Genomic DNA, 23,019 nt, shown 5'->3' on the forward strand with positions numbered 1-23,019 from the left:
GTGCACATATCTCAAGGCCTTTTTAGTCATAAGCCAGATCAAACCTTCATCAAAATTAATTAGAACTGTGTAGAGTGTCGTAGCTACACACAAGAATTACAAGTAAATTAGGATGCCGGTTAACAAAGCAGACTGATAACATGTCATGTTCATAGTTCATAGTTATATACTAAGCTAACAACTACGAGGGCCTTTATAAACTTAGCCGTGTAGTCCAACCCAGTTGTCGTCCATGTATCATGCACATTTCTTAGGAGTGGTAGGTTAGTTAGGAAGTTTCTAGAGGTTATGTGGTGGTGGTGGGGGTGTTAGTTTGAGCATTACTATTTGCATCTGTCTATCAGAGACATGGGGGCTAGACCTCGAATAAATTTTTGATTGCTCATCCATTGGTCAAGGTTATGCTTAAATAGGGTTAGGAATGGAGTCTGCTTCACATGGATGGGGAGCCTGTTCCAGAGCACGGGAATCTTCTGAAACATATATCTGTCTCACAAACATCTCTTAATATCCATGCCATTTTCCCATTTGCAACTTGAAATGTTAGCGTAATTTCCCACATCAGACGTTGACCCTGACATATTCAATGCATGTACATTAAGCCTTCCTGTGTTCCATGGTTCATTATTCCAGGTATAAGTTCCCATAGCTGATGAAAGATGAATACAGTTAGCAATAAATACATTTTGTCCACCATTCGTGAACGATACCTGAGTTAATAGTTATATAAGCAGATACTGGATTTTCTTGGTTTAGAGATGCGTTGATTAAAAGTGAATTTTAGACTAACAATGAAATCAATATTTTACGGGATTTTATGGAAATAATACTTTATAATAATTGTATTTATTTCAAAGGTAAATATTTTTAACAATTGAGTGGGGTAACAAATGGGGCGGCTAGTTCTGCATTGTCTGCTAATGTTATTCTCTGGTACTGGTAACAGAATTTGTTATTTATGCCATAAATATATCACAAATATAGTAACATTTTTAAGATTTTTTGGATAATATTTTTTATTATTTTGAATGGTGATGTTCCTCTATTAAATGATTTTATTCAACTTTTAAATGATATCGTGGAATTTTTAAGTTTCATTTATGTTTGGTCTAAAGATTATGTTAATTATCTAGATGTCTTAATTTTGAAGGATTATACATGGAATATAATTATTGTCAATGTATACAGGAAAATTGCTTTTCCAAATTGTTTACATTTTAAGAGTAACAACCTATTAAACAGAAAAGAATCATTGTCAAGGGGTAAAAGGTTCATTTAGCTAGGATAACTCAGAAGAAGGGTTGGGAAGGTGGCTTAATGACTAAGGTGTTTGCCTTACAAACACAAGGTGTAGAGTTTGAGTCTCACAAGGGATAATTAGCTAGGCTTAAAATTGCTCGCAAGGGCAGTTAGACTATGAACCTATAAGACAAGGATTTTGAAAGGGAGATTGAGGGGTTAATGCAAATATTTATAGCAAGGGGATACCCCAAAATATTGTCGGCTGAAATGAGAGATGAATTTTTTTAATACAGGAAGAATGAATTTCCACAATTGCTGGAAAAAGAATTGATACATATTTATAAAAGGAGTACATCAGATGGTACTAAAATTTGGAGTGGAAAGTAATTCCATAAAAACCATTATAAGCAATAATTAGAAAACCCGTGGTGGTGGTGGTGCGGTAGCATTGTCGCCTCACAGTAAGACACTGTCTGGTTCGATTCTCAGCTAGAGGGTCTTCTGCGTGGAGACATGCGTGAATGGGCTTACCTTCGTTGAAGGTTGTGCATCAGGCCTGGCAAGCCGGTACGTAAAAAATCAGCTACCAATCATCAGTGGACCGGAGTTCCGCTGTGGCGACCCCTAACTGGGAAAAGCCGAAAGACACATTTATTGGATGTGATAAGGATGTTAGCAAGGTGCTAGGGGTAGACTACATTTTGTTTTTAAAAGACATTTCAACATTAGGAAAAGGTTAGAAATGGATAGTCATAAGGGACTTAAGTACAACAGTAAGATATTAGGCACTAGAAAGCATGGATGTTGTATGCAATGCAATACATCCATGAAGGAGAAAGGGATTTATTGAACTCCCATATGTATTCAGGTTTAATCCAAGTTTTGATTGTGACATGAATGGTTTAGTATATCTAGTTTTTTGCAATTACTGTAACTGTTTTTATGTAGGAAAAGCTGAATGTATGATAAAAGAAGGATTTATGGAAATTACTAAGATATTAATGTTTCTAATTTGAATAATGCATTATACAAACACAAACTTAATTGTAGTTATAATAAAAAAGTTTTATTTATTTATTTTAGAGCAAGTACCCATCAATCTAAGAGGTGGTCTGTGGTAATATAAATTAGAATTTTGTGAATTGTTATGGCAAGTTAGGTTAAATGCAAGTGAATTCCCTGGGCTGAATGAGGCTGTTGCTTTAAATAGTTTGCTCAAATTATAAGCAGCTAAATTATAATTGTACATTTAGTGGAATTAAAAATTATAATTGTTTTTAATATACATATTCAAACCATTTTAAATTATCGTATATAACTTTTTTGGATGAATTTTATGTATTGTGTTTTATAATATTTTATTGGAGAATTCATGTCAAATGACTGATTTGGTTTACAAAGTGGTGCTCAGTTCTGATGAAAGCACTTAACATTTATCAATTTAAATTATTTTTTTGACTCCTGTGTATTCTACTATTTTCTGAGGACTGGGCAAGCCTTGATTGTTTTGTATTCTGAGTTGTCTTTTCCAAGGCTCATTCTCTCAATGTTGAGATCTAGATACAAGAACATAACATTTAAAATAGCGCCCCCACCCCATTATTTTTGCCACTGTCCAGAATTCTTGAACACAGAATATGACATATTTTGGTCTGTTCCTTGCAAGGTTTGTGGCTTTCTGGCAAATTGCTCTGGATTACAGTCATTAAATAATAACAAACATGTCATTCCAGATTTTGTATTCTTCAGAAAATGCTTGTAATGCAAAGCTATTCTAGCAACTTTCTAAATGTGTCTTTCGGCTTTTCCCAGTTAGGGGTCGCCACAGCAGAAGTCTGGTCCGCTAATGATTGGCAGTTGATTTTTACGTGCCGAGTCACCAGCCCTGACACACAACCTTCAACTAACATATCTCCACACAGAAGACGCTCTAGCTGAGAATCGAACCGGACAGCATCTTATTGTGAGGCGACAACACTACTGCAGCACCACCACCGTGGATTCTAGCAACTTTCTAAATATGTAAGAAAATATTTAAACTCTTTTGTGTCTTTGTTTCTGACAGAAAGGAGCTGCACTGGATTCCACTGTATTGTTCTAACAGCAATGAGCAGAGATACAGTTCTGGCCTATTACTTATGAATTTAGTCATTCACTTGATCTCAAGCAGATACTTCTGGTGCACATTCATACACATTATGCCTGGAATAGTTTAGCCAAGGCTGTCACCCATGCTATTGGCATCCAATGCATGGAGGAACAGTGCTGTCATCACTACAGTTGATACCAGCCTGGCCTCCTTGACCAATGGGAGGCAGAAGTTAGGACACAGTCCCCCACCTCAGTACTGTATGTATGTATACTATCATTAAGGAAACATATAACCTGTCAATGCATGTATCATCATCATCATCAGCCCCCTTTTTCCCACTTTCTACATGAGGATGGGGTATCATGTTAACTGATGCCATCTCTCTCGATTCAATGTTATACTCCCACCTTCTTTGAGATTCATATCTGACTATCGCAGATCTTCGTTCACACAATACATCCACCTCTTTGCTGGACATCATTGTTTCCTGTTACCTCCTTCCTGTCTGTCCCAAATCTTCTTCACCAGATTGTCTTCTGTTTTTCTTCACGTGTCCAAACCACCTTAATCTGTTCTTTTTGATCTTTTCTGCAATTGGAGCTACTTTGGCTTCTGCTCTTATGTCCTCATTTCTTCATCTGTCCCACAGTGTGCACCTTACCACCCTTCTCAGGCACTTCATTTTTATCACCTCTCACTTCCTCATCTGCTGTGCCTTTACTGCCCAGGTTTCTGTACCACACAGTAGTACTGGATGCACCACTGTCTTGTACACCTTACTTATCAGCTTCTTTGGCATTCTTCTGTTGTAGACTACAGTTGGCTGAAACTCCTCTGAATCTAGCTTTGATCTCTTCATTCAGTCTTCCCTTCTCCTCAACCACTCCTCCCAGATAATTGAAGCTATTTACCTATTCCACAATCTTCCCTTCCATCTCAGTTCTCAACTTTTTCGGATTTCCCCAATTTGCTGCCATTACCACTGTCTTAACTGTTCTTAGTTTCATCCCATGTGCCTTTAGTTTTGCATGCCATTCCTCTATCCTTTGCTGAAGTTCTTGCTCAGAGTCTGCCTGTAATGCCACGTCATCTGCATACAGAAACTTTGTTAATTTGTCCCCTCCAGTCTGTTTGCTAATGTAGTCCATCATCAGTATGAACAGCAGTGGGCTCAAAGCTAAACCCTGGTACACACCCACTCCCGCTGGGAACTCCGCTGTAAGGCTGAACACTGTTCATACTTGAGTCATTGGGCCCTTGTACATAGCCTGCACTAGTTCTACCAATATTTTTGGGACTTTGAACCACCACAGTACTGCCCAAATCAGCTTTCTTAGAATCTTGTCATATGCCTTCTGCAAGTCTAGGCATGCCCAGTTGGACTCTTTCTTCATCGCTATCTTCTTCTCAACTATCTGTCTCACTGCAAACATTGGATCAGTTGTGCTGCATCCTGTTCTGAATCCGAACTGCTCATCTCCCATTTTACACTCTACTACTTTGTTTATCTGTGTATCAATCACCCTCTCCAGAGCTTTCATGCAATGTGACATGTGTTTGATGCCTCTGTACTGCCCACAGTTGTGGATGTCCACCTTGTTCTTGTACATTGGCATGAGTATGTTTATTCTCCAGTCATCTGGGATACACCTTTCTCTCCACAACTTTATGCGCACCCTCAACAGCCATGTCTCCTCTATCTCACTTAGCATCTTTATCATATCTGCTGTTACCTCATCCGAGCTTGCTGCTTTCCCTGACTTCATTTTCATTAGTGCTATTCTTACTAGTCTTAGGGTGGGCTCCTCTTCTTCTCTCATCATTTCTGGGACAGTACACCTTTTGTGGGGTTTTATTCATTCAGATGCTTCTGGAAATACTCCTTCCATCTGCTTTTGATGGCCTGTGGACTGGTGAGCAGGTTGTTGCTGGCATCCTTTGTGAAGGGTGTCTGACTATCCACTTTATCTTTCTGTCTTTGCTTTGCAATCTGATATAGTTTCTTTGTGCCACTTTCTGAGTCACTTTTCAGAAGCTGGTAGAGTGTCCTGTTCTTTGCTATTGCAACTCTTTCTTAGCTTCTTTGTTAGAGAACCAGAATTCCTTCCTAGCCTGGTCAGTCTTTTCTACCTCCTACTTTTTCATGCACTCCTTCTTTCTTTTGACGACTTTCTGGACTTCTGTATTTCACCACCAGCTTTCCTTATGTACCTTATTTCTATACCTGGCTCAGCCACATATCTGTTCTGTAGTCCTCACACGTGCTATTTTGAGTGACTACCATTCTTCTTCATCTCCAGCTATTTCCTCCTCTTCTTGGGGTGCTAGAGCCCTAAGTAATTCCTTGAACTGCTGTACTTTTTCTCCAATCAACTTCCAGGTTTAGCCTTGTCTCTGTTGACCTTAGAGCCTTCTCTGACCACTGATTGCAGCTGATTGTGGCAAACAGTAGTTTATGCTGTGCGTTGATTGTTTCATTGGGGATGACCTTGCAATCATTGATTCTAACCCAGTGCTCTTTCCTTACTAGGAGGAAGTATAACTGAGTTGCATGTTGGCCATTCTTGTATGTGAGCTTGTGACTGTCTCTCTTTCTGAACCATATGTGTTGGCTACTATCAAGCCATTTGCCAGACAGAGGTCTAGAATGGCCAATCCATCTTTTTTCCTGTTGCCCCACCCATGTGGACCCAGGCAGTCCTCATATCTTGTTCTGTCTGTCTCTATATGCGCATTCAAGTCATTTGTTATCAACACCAATTCTTGTTGTCCTACTTTATCTAGTAGGTCCTGCAACTGCTGTCTGAATGCACTCTTTTCCTTACTACCACAACCCTGTTGTGGAGCAAAGGCCGAGATTATGAATACTGCCCTATCATTATACTAGAGTCTGATTGTCATGAGTCTGTCACTAATTCTGATGACATCCCTCACTGCCTTGTGAAGCATCTCTCTCACCACAATTCCCACACTATTTCTAGTCTGTTCTCTTCCTCTTGAGTAGTAGACTCTGGATCCAAAGTCAAGTAGCTTCACTGTACCACTGCTGCACAGACTTTCCATCTTGTCTTTTGGAAACATAGGATATCTGTGTCCTGTCAGTGAAACTAAATTCTCTGTTTGGCAGGTTGATTGTTTTTTCACTCAACAGAGGTATCCCAGGTAACCCAGGCTGGGCAGCTAGACACCAGCTGATGGCAGGCACGACGCACCTTTAGCACGAGTCTCTGGCATAGGTCAGATCCTCAACCCACTTATTACTAGTACTTGTGCATGGGAAGTGAACGCCTTAACCATTATGGCAACCTGCCAATGCATTCCTCCATCCAGTGTTACATTATGCCTTCTTCATAGATTCATAGGTAAGTACTAGGCTAGCTGCCCTTGTAGGCCATTTTAAACCTAGCCAGTTTCCTTTTATGTGCTCAAAATAACCTATCTTATTTGGTTATAGATTAGCCTTATCCATACAGTGGTCGATAGTTACATATTACCCCTAATGAGAATAACCTGAATCATACCATAGGTAATCTGTGGGGACTAATGCATGGGATAAAGCATTTGTGATCTGTCTCTGCTCATTATAGTACAGGGGTAGTCCTGGGGTAAAACTTCTGTTTTCCATCCATATATCTTAGTTGCTGTCAGTACGTAAAAATCTACTGCCAATCATTAGCGGACCGGAGTTCCGCTGTGGTGACCCCTAACCGGGAAAAGCCGAAAGACACAAACAAACAATATCTAAGTTGCTGTTGAATATGGACAGGGATGAATCTTTTCTGTAGATAGAGAGTCTGTTTCACAGCAGCTGTTCCCCTGCAAGATATACTTGTCCCTCCAAACAATTCTGTTGATGGTGCAGAAAAAGTTTAGATTCCTAGACCAAGTATTTCTGATACTATTTGAATTGCTGATGATGCCTTCTATACCAGACACAGGTCACCTTTTAGCAGTCTATAGGATACTGAATATAGTGACAGGGCTTTGAGTCGATCCATGTAGGACATGTTGTTTAGGCACTTCTATCCTTTTAGTAAGATATTCCTGTGGGCATTCCAGTTGCTATATATTTCTGGGTGGAAACATGTTAAAGGGGACATTATATTCAATGACTGGCCTAATAAGGGATGAGTAAAAGGGGACAATGATATTCCTAGATCTAGACACAATCCCTTTGTTTATAAGCTGTGCAATACAGAAGGACTTTCTTACAACAATAGACACATGGTCAAAAATTAGCTCACTGTCCACATAATTTCCCAAATCCCAATCAACTGGGTCAACTCTTAGGGGCAGTTGGGGTAGATAACTTCCCAAAGGATGCAATAATTCATTTTTTAGCATTTAGTTTCAGTTAATGATTTTTGCATCAGTTATTTATTTGAGATAAACCTTCTTGCAGGATAACTAAATCATTTGGGGATTTAGTAACTGCTCCTGCCTTGCAGTCATCTGCAAACATAGCCAGCCACAGTCCTTTGGTATTGTCTTTTCCTTCAGAAAAGTAGATGCCAAACAGAAGAGGTCCCAGCACAGAACCATGAGGGACTCCAACAGTGACTAGTCTCTTTGTGGAGGTAACTTCCTCACTTTGATTATCTGCTTCTTATCTGTGAGCCAGATGGCAATCCAATGAGTGACACTGGGGTTTAGTCCCAGTTTGTTTAGTTTTTCTACTATGCCTGAGTGGGGAATTGTGTCAAAAGCTTTGGTCACGTTGAGGTATGCTGTTTATGTGTGTAGCCCTTGCAGAGATTGAAAGTAACAGGGAGATGCACAGGAGTAGACTAATGCACCTGAGAGAGTGCCAGGGTAAGTTATACCTTCTGTAGTGAAAGATTTGTCTGTTTGTATGGTAACATATAAAGTAGTACCATATGTATTAGTGGTGTCATACTTTAATGGAATTCATGTGACTTTGCAATGTTAGAATTTTGCTTCTCCATGCTATCCCTTTTTAATTTCTTCAAGTCTTTTGGGTTTCTAATACCATGACGGGGAATGGACCCCATTTCTAAGTCAAAGTACGAGTAAAGTTCATGAAATTAGTATTGTTTCACTCTTTGATGTCTTCCAAAAGTCCTCTTTGCAGCACCTGCAATGTGGCCAGTAATGACTCCTTTTGTAGTTCGTATGGAGTTGCATGTATTGGTAGCATACCTAAATAAGATTTTAGACTCTTTTTTTATAAGACCCATTACTCCTACTACTATTGGATTTGGGTATCTTTCTTTCACATTGCTCTCATTTCTGCTTGCAGATCCTGATGTTTTATTATTTTATGTCTGTCTGTGCACAGGACACTGTAGTCACTGGGTGTGGTGATTTCAGTGATCAATGCTACACTTGTCTTCTTTTCCTGGACCAGTATATCCAGTTTTCTAGCATCTATCTTTTGAATTGTTGGTAATTGATGATCCCATGTGATGTAGACATTATTTTCTGTGATGCTTTGTGGCTCATGTTTCCAGTGCTTCCCGTTTTAATTTCTCCAAGTCTTTTGGGTTTCTAATACCATGACAGGAATGGACCCCATTCCTAAGTCAAAGTACGATTAAAGTTCATGAAATTAGTATTGTTTCATCCTTTGATGTTAGACAAAAGTGCTCTTTGCAGCACCCGCAATGTGCCCAGTAATGACTCCTTCTGCAATTCGTACGTTGTAAATTCTTTTTTATAAGACCAGTTGCTCCTACTACTATTGGAACTGTCTGGGTATCTTTCTTCCAATGGCTTCCATTTCTGCCTGCAGATAAAGTATTTTATGACTTTGTATCTCTCTGTACGCAAGACACTGTAGTCACTAGGTGTGGCGATTTCAATGATCAATGCTACTTTTGTCTTCTTTTCTTGGACCACTATATCTGGTTTTCTAGTATCTATCTTTTGAACTGTTGGTATTGGGTGACCTCATGTGATATAAACTTCATAATTTTCTATGATTCTTAGTGCATCTCAACCAGCAACAAGGTGTGTGACTGTTTCCAATTCATTTTTACAAAACCTATATATGTCTGTTTCTCACACATGTTCAATGTATTTTGTAAATCAGCGTGTACGTAGCCCACTGTCTTGGGCTGCCAATATTAACCTTTCATTTCTTGATGTGAATTCACCTCTCCTTAATCAGTCCTGCATTTGTTCTTGATCAGCATGAGGCTCTTCTATACTTGCAACTATATTTATGTTTTTTTCACATTTCTTGCCTTTTTATCTGGTCCTTCACCTTATATTCTTTTTTGTTTGTTTGTTTTTTAGCACATTTACTTGCTGCCTGTTTTTTATCTACTTCTGGTTTAATTTCCATTCATGCTTGACGTTGATATGCTTGTGCTAAATTAAGCAGAGATGTCATCTTAGATTTATTCCCCTTATGTTTCAAAACTTTCACTACATTTGTATCCTGTGAGGTCAGCAGATATGTATGGAGTCCCACGATTGTAGATCTATACATGTAATCAATTTCAAGGAGGCCCATCCCTCCTTCAGAACGGGGAATATATAATCTTGGTATGCACTGATTTTTATAAATCATTTGGTGAGCATGAAGCATCCTTCTTGTTTTAATATCCAGTCTATCAGTGTAGGGTGAATCCTATACATTTTTAAGCACTCTTTTATCAATGAATGTGGGATACTATCAAATGCTTTTTTGTACTCCATCCATACCATACTTAGGTTCTTCCCCTTCTTACAATTCTCCACTATAACTTTGTTTAACAACAAATGATCCTTTGTTCCATATGACTTTCTTGTATTGCCCTTTTGTTTTACTGCCATAATTGAGTTTTCTTCTAAATGACTATAAACTCTGTCAGTGTCAATTCCCGTGTATAGTTTATACATCGTTGGAAGACAAGTTATTGGTCTATAATTTTTAGGGTAGTTTGCAGGTCCACTCAAGTAAGAGCATTGTTTTTCCTCTTGTTAACCAGTGCAGTGTGTGTTCGGGGTGCACATATAAATAGTTCTTACTTGTGGCTACATCCTCGTGCAAAGAAGTTAATACTTTAAGCCAAACGTTAGGGGTTTTACACTTAAGAGGCTTTTCTCAACTTTGTTTCAACCTCTCTGGCTGTTATTTCATTCCATTTCATATCCTGTACCTTGAAACTTCTTATTCTTTCTTTAACTTCTTCTATCCATTTAGCATCTTTGTTGTGTTCCACAGGATCTTCATAGATAATTCTCCAAAATGTATCTGCTTCCTCTTTTTTTGCCGGTCTTTCAGTTCCTTTTTCCTTATTTTCCAGTTCTCTATAAAACTTTTTTGGGTCATCAATAAATTGCTTATTTTGTGCTGTTCCCTTATATTTATCTTTGTATCTTCTAAGTCTTTCCGCCTGTTTTGAAATTTTTAGTTTGTTATCTCCCTTCGTTGAAGGTTGTGCATCAGGCCTGGCAAGCCAGTACATAAAAATCAACTGCCAATCATTAGCGGACCGGAGTTCTGCTGTGGCGACCCCTAACCGGGAAAAGCCGAAAGACACAAATCTGTAATAGTGCATAATAGATCCTGGTCTGTTCTTATACTGCACATTGCTTTTATCACATCTATCTTTCTTAGTATTTTTATTGATCTATTCCCTCTTCTATAATCTTCTAACAATTACACTTCTTGTCTTAGCTGCTTTATAGTTTTCTCTATTCAATATTTCCATGATGGTATTCACTTCCGCCCCCTCTTTTCCCTTGCTACCCTGTGTTCCTGTGGTAGAACTATATCAGTTATTAATTTAGCAGCAAAGTAATATATTCTGTTTACTTCTGTTTATCGCATGGATCTCTATGAACAGTCCTAATTACTGTGTTCATTTGTTTTAGCACGCTTCTGATTTTTGGGGTTTTATTAACCTTCTGCAGTCTATTTCTCTCATTGATCTTGATATATCTGTCTTTGTCTATTAAATCAAGCAACTCTTCTCTTAACTCCATTTCTTCCATACTGAGGGCACACCCCTTGTTTTCCATTTCCTGTGGGCATTTTATAGAAAGTTCTATATCATCTTCCTGTGGCACATTCTTTTCAATTTCATCCTGTTTCATCTGTTGTTCCGTTGGGAACTCACTGGCCTACCACTTCTAACATTGACTGCATCAGAGTTTCCACAGTTTCCTGTTCCTTTCCTTACTGTCTCGCTTCAAATGAATGTTTATACTGGTTTCCTGTGGAAGGCTCCAAAATATCTTGATATGGCACCTGACCAATTGCTTCCTGTTCCACTGGTTTCCCCTTAATTTGGATATCCATTGCTCTATCCTGTTGTGGTGCTTTCTGTATTTGATTTACCACACTGAATCCTTCTCTTTGCAGGTGTTCCATAACCTCAATTTCTATTTCTTTGACTTCTCCATTACTAATCTCTTTTTGTACTTTTCTTCTTAGTCTTCTTATTTTTTTGTGTTGTAAAGTTTTCCATATCCAGATTCCTTTGCCTGTATTTCTCTTCAAATATTTTTGGTGCTGCTCTTTTTGTATTAGTTTTGCTTTCTCCTTTGCATAAATATTACACCATATTAAATCTATTTTCCTTTCCCCTGTCCATATTTCTTCTTCACATATCTCCTGATCTTCTTGCCTTTCCTTATTCTGGGGACTCACTCCATCATGCTGTGATGTAGTCTATTTTAGACCTTCTACATTAAATCCTTCACTTCGCAGGCACTCCATAACTTCAACTTCTATTTCTTTAACTTCTGTTTTACTAATCATCTTTTCTACATTACATCTTTGCCCTATTAATCTTTTATTGTGAAATTTTCCATATCTGGATGCCTTTGCCTGTATTTCTCTTCGAATATCTTTGAGACTGCCTTCTCTATATTAATTAACTTGGCTTTCTCCTTTGCATAAATATTTCACCATATCAAATATATCTTTCTTTCCCATGTCTATATTTCTTTTTTATATTTTTCAAATATCTCTAGGTTTTGTTGTTTATATTTTCTTACTTCCTCATGGTTCTTTTTCCAAACAGATCAACATTTCTTGATCTATACACTGTTTTTCAATAATCTGTTGTATTAATGAATGCAAATTTTTATTTGAAGCACCTGACAGTTTTTCCTGCGGAAGTATTTTTATTTCCTCTAATTTCTCTCTTAATCATTTTGTATATCTTGTGTCTGAAAATTCTGGGCTTTATACATAATAGTAACAATACATAATTCAGGGCAGCCATGGTGGTGCAGCGGTTAGCGTTACCACCTCCCAGCAAGAGGTTCTCTGGTTCAGTCCTCAGCTGGGGTGCCTTCTGTGCGGAGTCTGCATGTCCTCCATGTGGTTGCGTGGGTTTCCTCTGGATACTCTGGTTTCCTCCCACATCCCAAAGACATGCTTTAGGAAGATTGGACACTTTAAATTGGCCCTAGGCATGAGTGCATGCATATGCCTTCTGTGGAAGGTTGGGCACCAGGCTGGCAACTCCACTGCCAATCATGAACAGTCAGGTGATCCACTGTGGTGACCCCTAACCGGGAAAAGTAGAAGAAGTAACAATGCCTAATTTCTTTCTTATCCTCAATAGTTCATTCTATCATCTTTATGGCTCTTCTTTGGCCAATCAATTTTTGTCATTTTTGTGGACTGCTACTTCCTTCTACAACAGGTGGGCTGTATAGATGGACACATGGCTCATCATGTTAAGTCTATTTGCATTAAGATTGTTAGGACAGATGTGGATTCAATTCCCTCCCCCCAAAAAAATATTTTTTTCTGATGGCAGGGTATATGTGTCATCCCAGTAATATCAGTGAACCAGCACAAGGCACACATATGTCATATACATAATTATTAGTTTTCTAAGCACTTCAGAACTTAAATAACATGTATCTAGCCCTTTATATCATCTGTTCTTGACATTTTTATTGTATGATCAGCATGTTTCTCATGTATATGTGCAATTGTATTATTGTCAAAATTGAAATAGCATCACAGGCCACAAGCACAGATGTGCTGTCCTGATACATAGATCCTGCAGTAAGTAAAATCTATCAGACTGCATGTGAGGATGACATTTGGCTTAGTCTCCTAAACATAATACTCAGATGAACAGGTTGATGATATAACTGTATAAGTCCTACTATTAAAAGAGTATTATCCTTCACTGTACAAGTATCGACCTAGTTAAGAATGCAATTTCATTGTTTTGTATGTCTCTTCCCCACCCTCATTGTCACTTTTCTTTCTCTCTCATGCATTCATTTGTTTTTGTCTCCATTTCTGTTACTATTTTTTCAGCAGCACCGCAATTTGCACCAACCACACTGGAATGGTCTGTCATCCCCACAGGTGGCAGCAGCAGTGCTACCACCAACCACTGCATGTGTCACCTAGCACATCTGGGTCCCAGCCTAACACATTTGCCTCTGCAGCTCCTGCTCTACCTGTGCCACATGCTTCAGGTAGCCTACACCAGAGGATGTTACAGTGGTACCTACCAGTAGCAGTGAAAGAGGAGGTGGCACTTTTGTCACCTGTCAGGAGCTGGCAAGGCTTACAGGGAGATAATAGACAAAAGGTTGGATGCCCACATTAGCTGTGTAGAGACCATGCATTGCAACTTGTTGAGTTGCATCCCAGTCCAGCACTCACTCTGGCCTCTGAGCATGATCCAGTGGTGATGGCTCCCACTGTGATGAGTAATCAGCCACGGGGTTTAAGCTGGCAAAGACTGCATCTTCAAACATGCAGCCCTATCTCCAAACCTCGTGTTCACCTCCCTTTCATGTCCATGCCCACCCTTGTATGTTGTACAGTCTTCATCTCACCTTTATCTTCCCTCTATTTATCTGATGTCTCCTTCATCATTGTGTTCTCCTCCCTCATTGTTACCACCCACTTTGTTATTCGTGTTTGCAACCTCCCTTCCCCTCTGTCCTACCTCTAACTTCTCTGATTTCCTTTCCTAATGTCCCCTTTAACAGCAAAGAAAAAAGGGGCACCTATCCCACAATAACAGTCCCTCTCATATGTCTCAATGTCTTGGATATTTCAGTAATGTATATATGATAGATTACAATCATTTAGCCTAAAAAAGTGTTGTTGCCTGACCAAAATCATTAATAAATGCTATCAGTAAATCATTACAAATATTGATTGTAGATCAACATAATCATTGAGCTACGAATTTGAGAGGTATGCTCCTATCCCACTTTGATTCTGTTCATTCCTCATTTGCTTACCTTGTGTTGTACCATCTGCTTGCTTCCCCTTTTCATCTGAATTCTATACTCTAATTTCCAACCTGTGATCCAGAAAAATAGATACTATTCACATTGCTACAAAGGGTTTATAATTCAAATTCAGCTGTTAGAGAGCGACGTCAATGGACATATACAGCCACAGAGAAATTATACTTTCTGCCCTCTGTCAAAAATTAAGAAAGATTCCTAATCTGCCCAAACGATATTTTCCCTGGTCTCACAAGTGAGCTGAGATTAGGTGTGTGTCACCTCAAAATAACAAGATACTTTAAAGTTAACATGTTCCCCATAATGGCTTCCATGACACAGTATATTCATGATGGGAAGTGTACATTCATGGTACATTGGCTGCAAGTTTCTAATCCCATAATGGTTGTATATTGCATTACAATTTTCAGTTTTCAACACTTTTCAGAAAACTGAGCTTTGTAAAACAAGGTACAACTATCAGGGGATTAATATCCTGTACTCAGTGTATTGACAATGTATGCATCACTGCATGAGTAAACCTTTGCTATGCATTTTTCTTTGACTTTACTTGCTTTTGCACTGACTAGATAATATTGGTTATTCAGGTAGGGGTTCAAATCCATTTAGGTCTACCAAGTATCAGCAAATAAAAATTCGTATTGCTAGTAACTTACTATGAAATTTGAAATAAGGTAAGCAATATGTATACATAATACCTTCCATGGCTCAATGTATTCATGCAGTAATGCACACATTGTCAATGCACTGGCTGGAAAGTTTTAATCCCCTGATGGTTGTATCTTGTTTTACAATGTTCAGTTTTTAGTCTTTAGCATTGTTCTAACATTTCCTTGAAATGTGTGCTTGCTGACACCTTTGTTATAAGTTCTTCTGTAGCTTTACTTAATGCGGTGGTCCAGACAATATCAATTAGAGAGACAGTGATTCAAATCCAGGAAACATGGGCCACTGAAAGCACTTTAATTGAATGCTGTCTGATCAATGGAAAAGAGAAAAATGAGTTTTGATGAACCACAGAGGTAAGTAATTTTGCAGGAAGGTTTTAACTCATTCCCTCCAGTAGAGCTCTTTTGAGCATTGACCTTTAACTCCCAGTGGGCATGGCTTCAGCATTTAAAAAATAACGTTTTCACCTTATATTTTTAACAAATACCCATTGACAGAGAAGATATATCAATACAATTGTGTTTGCCATCATGTATGCTTCAAGATAAAATTTTCTGATACCTTTTATGTAACATGTTTTTGGAATTATTAATGCAATTCGTATTGCTGGGAGGGTGGCCTAATGGTTAAGGTGTTTGCCTTGCAAATTCAAGGTGCAGGGTTTGAGTCTCACAAGGGATAATTGGCTAGGCTTAAAATGTCTCGTAAGGGCAGTTAGCCTAATACTGACCTATGAACCTACAAATATGAACAAGCAATATTTGATGCCTAGAAGCGCAGTAGGAGGTAACTGCAGAAATGCCTGGGGACGTCACTCGGCTGTAATGAGTTAAAGGTTTTACAATGTTTACAACCCTTTTAAACCATAAGGTTTTACAATGTTTACAACCCTTTTAAACCATAAGGTTGTAAAAGGGTTCTCGTCCAGGAAAAAAGAGGTCATCGTTACCCTCTACTCATCACTCATTAGACCCATTATAGAGTACAACACCCCTTTTGGAATGTACCTCACAAGACATCTGCAGCAGCTGGAAAGGCCACAGAAGTACCTCACAAAGAGGATTACTGGACTCAAACAAATGCCCTACACTGACCGCCTCAAAAAACTCCAGCTTTACTCCGTAGCATATCGCCTACTCAGAGGTGATCTCTGCCTAACATATAAAGCTATGTCAAACCCAGAGCTGTTGGACATGCTACACCTAAAGAAATCCCAATCCCTCCGAGCTACATGCTCTAGGGACCTAAACCTTGTCACCACAATAAACAGGACATGCTGGAAGGATAGATTCCTATCCCAGAGACTTCCCATACTCTGGAACAGGCTACCCATCTATGTCAAGCAATATTCTTCATTAGCACTCTTCAAGAAAAATCTTGATGAGTGGATGGGAAATAGGAAATACACCCCGGGGATCACTTCTGTGTCTCTGCTCATCAGTGGCACAGGAAAATAACTTTCTTGGGTGGCGTAACCTTGTTGGCTAGGCTTGCATAGGCCCTTGGGCCGATAGCCTAGTACCTACCTATGAACCTATGAACCTATGAAGGAATGCCTCTCAGCATCAATCCATGTGAGAGGACATCCTCACACCTCCAGAACTTAAATATACCTACTCCTAGGTTGCACAACAGTGGAGAAAACTCCACTGTTATGAAACTTGTTTCAATCTTTTCCCAGCAAATAAACAACACTTAAAGTGCTGTTGATGAGTCAATAGGACCCCCAAATCCATTTAGACCTATCTTGTGTCAGTCTGCAAAAGATTCATCTCACATGCTAATAACTTTCCATTGCTCATACAAATGAACTGATTGCCAAAATGTATCACCATGCAAATATAACATGTGATAAACCTAATTCATGTAATCTAACTGTTTCCATGACTCTCTGTACTCATGCAGTGTGTATATTTTCAATACACTGGGTGGAGGGTTTTAATCCCCTGAAGATTGTATGCTGTTTACCAGTGTCCTGTTTTCAGTTTTCAGCACTGTTCGAACATTCTCTTGAAATGTGTTCTTTCTGACACCTTCATAAGTTTTTATGTGGCTTTACTTGGGAATGTTCTGATCTAGAAAATATCAGTTACAAAGGCAGGGGTTCAAGTGCAATCAGATGCATTTCTCTTTTATTGCTATTATGGGTTTCATTCCCCTGAAATGCATTTATTGACACTTTTCCTATAAGTGCTTCTGTGGCATGTCTTGCTGATGCTCTGATTCAGGGCATTTTTGTGAAAAAGGCAGAGTTTCAAATCCATTCTAATGTGTTTGTATTATCAGTGGGTTACATTTCCCTGAAATGTGTTTTCAGAAGCCTTACTTATGAGTGCTTCTGTGACATGCTTTGCTAATGCTCTGCTCTAAGGAATATCAGTGACAAAGGCAAGAGTTCAAATCCATTCAGTTGTTATTTCTTCCTTCTTACTATCATGTTCTATCACCCTGAGAAGTGCTATACTGACACCTTCCCTGTGTATGATTCTGTGGCATCACTGGCTAATTCTTTGATTCAAGAACATACGTAGGAAATACATGGTTTCAAATACATTCATATGTAGTTCTCTTTTCTTGTTAATCACGTGTTCCATTTCCCTGAAATTTAACATTCCTATCATTGGGTTGTAAATTACATCATCACGTTTGGCACTTTCTAACCAAAAAGTATGAATTTGTCTAGCACTGTTGAGCTAAAAAGTTGTGAATATGTTTCTAACCTACCTCCATTCTATTTACTCCTTATTTATTTACCTTGTGTTCTATCTTCTGCTTGCTTCTACTTTTAATCTCTGTGCTAGACTCCTACTAAAAACTTTTAATGTGGTCAAAAATAGAGAGACACATCACATGCATGCCCACAAAAGGATTATAAAAAATTATCTTCCTGTTCATACGTTGTATGACAGTTAGCAGTGAGCAACATGGAAGGCCATATATGACCACAGAGAAATGCCACTTTATGCTCTATGCAAAAATGAATAAAAATCCTTTGCAAGCTCTAATTTGTCATGTAAATGAGCTAAACATTGCTGTGCATACCTGTTGATAATACAATACAACTAATGTTTTTATTCTTCAATGGTTCAGTATACTCATGAAACTATTTTTACAGTGTCACTGTACTGGCTGAGAGTTTCAGATCCTTGGGGATTGCATGACTGTGAGAAAGATTCAAGGAAAAAAGGTATACTTTGTTAGCCTGTTAGCAAGGCTTTAGATGGGGGGTGCTATGTGCTGCTGTTGTATTTTTGCATCTGTCAACAGCTTTTCACAGTGTACTGCACTGTATAATAATTAACAATATGCTTAATTTAGGTGTAACTTTATATGTTGTTGAATGGATTCACCAGTAGTTAAAAGATATACAACAGTCACAATTCTTTATCATTATTCTGACTGATCAAATGTGTATTTAGGAGGTATAATCCAGGGTTCTGTCATAGGAATATTTTTGTTTTATGTCTTCAGACATTTGGTTATCAAAATATGTTGATGATATCAAAATTGGGTACTTTACAACAAATGAAAATTATTTTACCCCCTTTGCTACCTAAATCTTGTTGGTTAATGGCTGGTTAAAGATTAATGAGTTTAACCTGAATTCTGATAAAAAGAATTATTAAAAATAAAATAATATTTAAAATATAAATCTATATCTATAACACATAATATTCTTATTTATAAAATATATAATATTTTGCCTGCTAAAAAGAAGTATTATGTTGTTTGATCCTGCCAAAATCAGCAATATTATTTGATTTGAAAATTTCACTATCAGTACTGTAGGCAGTTATAAAAATGAGGGTAATCTAATAAACAGTAGGATGTGCTTTATAGGTAGTTTCAGGTTTATGAAATCTAAAGTTATGAACCTTGTATGTCTCATTTTTAGATACTTACCCTACAGATCTCCTGATTTATTAACTAAGCTGTATATTGCATATATTAGGTCCATAGCAGAACATAATTAATTATTCTGTCCATACTCAAAGTGGGACTTATTACAGATGGAAGCTGTGCAAAGATAATTTTCATAAGAATCCTGACATGCTATAGGTTGCCTGGCATGGAAAGGCTATCATTCTCTGTATATATATATATATATATATATATATATATATATATATATATATTTTTTTTTTTTTTTTTGGTAGAGGGAGTCTGTATTATAGCAATAACCACGTGTGGGTAATGCTGGATTACCACGGTTGGCGTGGTTTGGTCCCGAGGGTGAAGCCCAAGGGACCAAACAATGCCAACCGTGGATAAATCCAGCATTACCCACACCCAGAAGTGGGTTATTATATAATGACATTATTTAAGAAAAGAAATAATTACTTTTCTTAAATAATGGCATTGCATAATGCCTCTTTACTGCCCTTCCGCAGCTGTCTGGTATTCTGCTTTTACACACTGTGTCGCTATGTTAAAGGAGTTTAACATAGCGAGACAGCTTTAAAAAAAGCAACGGAGATCTCCGTTGCTTTTTTTAAACCTGTGTCGCTATGTTAAACTCTTTTAACATAGCGAGACAGTGTTTTATACTAACGGAAAAAGTCAGGGCGACCGGACCTTTTTCCGTTAGTATATTGAGGGATTTACAACGGGCACGCTGGTTGGGCTGGCCAATCAGCATGCACGTTTTAGGGGAGGAATTGTATAATCTGTAACTTACCATTTTTTAGATGAAAGATTATGCTTAGTCTATAAAGCACTCTCTGACATTTTGAGATGGTACACAATAACCGAATGTTAAGGGATAATAACCTGACATTCAGGGTAGCTAAAAACTGAACTGTTAAAATATCTAACTTTATATTACAATCTATTTCAAGAACTTGTAATCAACAGTGTCTGATAAATACCAGAATTTTAAGTTTGGGTACATTCAAAACAACGCTAGATTCTTAGCTGGACTTATCAGTCTGTTTATTAGCCTTGAGTCTGTGTTTTCTTATTTGAAACTACCTTGTGTGAGGATCAAACTCATGACCGTCAAACTATGAGAGTAACCAGGCTTAAATCTGAAACTGCTCATATGACCTATGGACTTGAATACAGGATATTGAAACTGTGAAATACGAATTACATTGTTTCAACATTTTTAAAAATATATTTATTTACTTATTTATTAATTGACTGATTGATTAATTGATATTTGTTTACCAGCAAAGTCTGATTGGATAATGAGTCCATTTTCAGCAGAGTCCTGAGGAGAAAAGCTCTAACAAAATCTTGGTAGGAGTACATAAAACATTATTTATAAAGTTAGAAAACAAAGAAAAAATAAAATGATACACAGACAGAGAGAGAAACAGAGATAGAAAGAACAAATATTTACAATTCTGTCTTAAGAACACATATTTATGGTTCTCACTTGTTATACCCTTTTTTTGAACTAGCAACTATGTTTAGAAATCAAGCATATTGTTTTCAGGTACAAATCGAGTGGAAAGGGGGGGTAGGACAGGTTAGAGAAGGTAGTGAAAGGTAAGTGGTGATAGTGGGTAGGACTGGTTATTGAGAGCTAGTAGTGATAAAGAAAGATTAAATTCATCCAGAAAGTGAGCATGAGCAGTGCCATGAGTTTGATAGATGGTCTTCTAGAAGATGTTTAAAGGAAGGACGGTTGGTTATTGATCTAATAGTTTAAGGAATCAAATTCCATTTTTGACAAATGAACATGAGTAGAGTCTGTTTCCAATTGATTTTTGAGGTTTATAGATATTGAGGAGGAGTTTGTCATGTGATCAAAGGAGTCTAATTGGGTGATAGGTAGTTAGCATAGAGCTTAATGCTAGGCTGACCAGGGGTTTATGTATAATATTATGGACAATAGTTGTACAAAGTCCAGGTGCTGATGAACTCCAGCCAGAGATTATAATTATGGAAAGATTTCCTTAATAAATGTATTTCTTATCTTTCATGCTTCACATAATTTGCTAGCTTTTAACTGCACATGCTAAATATATACTTATTAAAAACTCCCAAATATGTAAGCTGCACATGCATGCAGTAGAAAAAATGTCAACACCATAAAATACAGTTGTTTTCACTTTTACTGCGTATAACATGGTTATTCCAAAACCAGCACAGTCATAGGATATAGGGTGCAAACATAAGAGCAATATAGGGTGCACATGTCGAAATGCAAGCTACAGTGAGAGCATGGAATGCGTAACAGCAATAAAATGATTACAGTGACGCATATTACAGCACAAAATAATTTAATTGCCTGGTGTTGAGGGCAGAAAAGAATAAGACATTTATCATTATATCTGTGTTTCAGTGTCTTTTCTTTTAATGTCCAGGTCAGGATTAAATATAGTGTCAGAGTAAAAAGGATAATTCATAAAAAGCCCCCCCCCCCCGCAAAAAAGTCCTTAATAATATTAATACATGTTAGAGTAAGTGTTATTCTATACTTATTCACCACTCCATATTTGATCACATTAGCTGTGCTTTCACATCTAGTGCACAGAAGTTATGAATATTTTACAGGATAACCTACACTCTAGCCATTTATTATGTTATAAAAAAAAACATGTAAGCAAAACTGTGATTTCTATAAAAGAACCACATCAGCAGGTAAACAAAATGACACCTAGGGGTGACATACCTTTGCTTACAGAACACACACCAGAAGATATACAAAATGATTAAGAGAGAAATTAGAGGAAATAAAAATACTTCCGCAGGAAAGAAATTAGAGGAAATAAAAATACTTCCGCAGGAAAAACTGTCAGGTGCTTCAAATAAAAATTTGCATTCATTAATACAACAGATTATTGAAAAACAGTGTATAGATCAAGAAATGTTGATCTGTTTGGAAAAAGAACCATGAGGAAGTAAGAAAATATAAACAACAAAACCTAGAGATATTTGAAAAATATAAAAAAGAAATATAGACATGGGAAAGAAAGATATATTTGATATGGTGAAATATTTATGCAAAGGAGAAAGCCAAGTTAATTAATATAGAGAAGGCAGTCTCAAAGATATTCGAAGAGAAATACAGGCAAAGGCATCCAGATATGGAAAATTTCACAATAAAAGATTAATAGGGCAAAGATGTAATGTAGAAAAGATGATTAGTAAAACAGAAGTTAAAGAAATAGAAGTTGAAGTTATGGAGTGCCTGCGAAGTGAAGGATTTAATGTAGAAGGTCTAAAATAGACTACATCACAGCATGATGGCAGGGTATATGTGTCATCCCAGTAATATCAGTGAACCAGCACAAGGCACACATATGTCATATACATAATTATTAGTTTTCTAAGCACTTCAGAACTTAAATAACATGTATCTAGCCCTTTATATCATCTGTTCTTGACATTTTTATTGTATGATCAGCATGTTTCTCATGTATATGTGCAATTGTATTATTGTCAAAATTGAAATAGCATCACAGGCCACAAGCACAGATGTGCTGTCCTGATACATAGATCCTGCAGTAAGTAAAATCTATCAGACTGCATGTGAGGATGACATTTGGCTTAGTCTCCCTAAACATAATACTCAGATGAACAGGTTGATGATATAACTGTATAAGTCCTACTATTAAAAGAGTATTATCCTTCACTGTACAAGTATCGACCTAGTTAAGAATGCAATTTCATTGTTTTTGTATGTCTCTTCCCCCACCCTCATTGTCACTTTTCTTTCTCTCTCATGCATTCATTTGTTTTTGTCTCCATTTCTGTTACTATTTTTTTCAGCAGCACCGCAATTTGCACCAACCACACTGGAATGGTCTGTCATCCCCCACAGGTGGCAGCAGCAGTGCTACCACCAACCACTGCATGTGTCACCTAGCACA

At 37.7% G+C, this 23,019-nt stretch overlaps 1 protein-coding gene across 1 annotated transcript in view; it reads right to left on the reverse strand.

The window, feature by feature from the left end:
• The window catches only part of LOC122812162 (E3 ubiquitin-protein ligase TRIM39-like), a 230,563-nt gene that overhangs the window by 168,849 nt on the left and 38,695 nt on the right, over window positions 1-23,019 (reverse strand). The gene's annotated exons all lie outside the window — the stretch shown is intronic.

The sequence above is a fragment of the Protopterus annectens genome, chromosome 9.part0 (assembly GCF_019279795.1).
Source record: "Protopterus annectens isolate FY-2018-M chromosome 9.part0, PAN1.0, whole genome shotgun sequence".
Lineage (NCBI taxonomy): Eukaryota > Metazoa > Chordata > Ceratodontiformes > Protopteridae > Protopterus > Protopterus annectens.